General features: G+C 41.2%; 1 protein-coding gene across 1 annotated transcript in view; it reads left to right on the plus strand.

Moving 5' to 3' along the window:
* Nucleotides 1-786, plus strand: part of rab3ab (RAB3A, member RAS oncogene family, b) — a 32,911-nt gene extending 32,125 nt beyond the window's left edge. The window contains exon 5 of the mRNA XM_084067831.1: nt 1-786. This exon is cut by the window's left edge and continues 912 nt beyond it. The gene's annotated coding sequence lies outside the window, so the exon portion shown is untranslated.
* Nucleotides 787-1,573: the final 787 nt, after the last annotated feature.

Genomic DNA, 1,573 nt, shown 5'->3' on the forward strand with positions numbered 1-1,573 from the left:
GTAGCCAGCGGTCACAGGAAGTGGGCTGGGAAACATGGGAAGCACTTTTGAGTCTTACAGTCGTTTAGAAAACGTCCCAAATAATCCAGGTTCACTCCATCTGGTTGTCACGCCTATACCGCATTGCATTGTGGGACGTTTACACCAGTATGCCGAATTGCATAATGCATACTGTAATATTTCCTGAATTCGGTGTGTGTTTCACGTTCTATTGAGCTTTCGGACATGCTGAGAAGTCTCACATGCTAATTTTGACATCCTAAATAGCATGTAAGTATGACATGTCGTACGCAGCCAGCAACAAAAAAAAGTGTTTTTCAAAGTCTTCTCAGCCCACAGGCCCTCCTTTAAGGCATTGTCCTTTTTTGTCTTGTATTTCCCTCCGTCTGGTCTTATAACCAGAAGGATTTGACTGCCTCCTCCCTCCCAACGGCCTTCCTTCCCAATCCTCCAAACGTTTACGATTCTTTGCGTCCCTTTTTTTCCCGACTAACGTCCTCTAAAGCTCTGTTTCTCAACGTGGGGTCCGGTGGACCACGAGGGGTCCAAATGGACCCTTATTATGGCTCTCCTGAGTTACAGACCCCCCACATACCTCCTCGAGGAACCCCTGGCGGTCCCCAAACCCTATGTTGAGAACCAGTGCTTCCAGCCCTGCATGGCGGGCCGAGCTGACTTCAATGGCGTTTCTGTGTGGTCATGGTAGATATGGAGTTTGAGGGGCTGATTTAAAGGCTGTTACATAACCACGGTGTGTATGTGATATCGTTGCTGTCGGGCAGAAAACTCTTATCTCCATATTTTAACTTTTTGTGTTTTATTTTTGTAAATTAACCCATTAAGACCTGAGGTGATTCTTAAAAATGTTTTTAAAACAGTTTTTTGAAAAAAAAACAAAAAAAACAAACATTTTTTCAAGATTTTTCAAAAATAGCAGATCTACAAGCTCATAGCGCGGCACTCGGTGCCGCGCTATGAGCTTGTATATCTGCTATTTTTGAATAGCCTAAAGAAATCTAAGTGACACAGATGCGTTCCCGGTCTTAATGGGTTAACCTATACTTGATCATACTACAGCATCACACAGAAGCTTGAGCTTGTTGATCTGCTAGTTTTGCTGTTTTAGAATTTGAATCCTGAAAAGTAACAGTTTTGGACGTATGAGGTTTCCACCCGACAGAGATGATATATGATTCATATTTAGCTAATCCCCGTTTCAAATGCTGTCTGAACTGGGGCCTAAAACACACTTTGGAACAGATGTTATTCGGCTACACGTTCCTTCAGTAAAATATGACTTCACAAAGGCCTTATTCCAGTGTACTAACCTGTTTATTCACAGACACCATACACAATAGTACTTATAGTACTTATTAGCAGTTAGGACATCTAACGCCATCTGCCAACACAGCTCTAAAAACACAACACAAATAAAATATCTACAAATATTACGTTTGTGTTTAGATTGTGTTGTCATAGTTTCACGGTTAGTAAACAGAGTCATATTCTGGAATAAGGGCATTGTAAAAAATAAAGCATCATAGTTTTTATATTATTGTATTCCCATTTCTCA

The sequence above is a fragment of the Gymnoscopelus microlampas genome, assembly GCF_963454915.1.
Source record: "Gymnoscopelus microlampas genome assembly, chromosome: 9".
Taxonomy (NCBI): domain Eukaryota; kingdom Metazoa; phylum Chordata; class Actinopteri; order Myctophiformes; family Myctophidae; genus Gymnoscopelus; species Gymnoscopelus microlampas.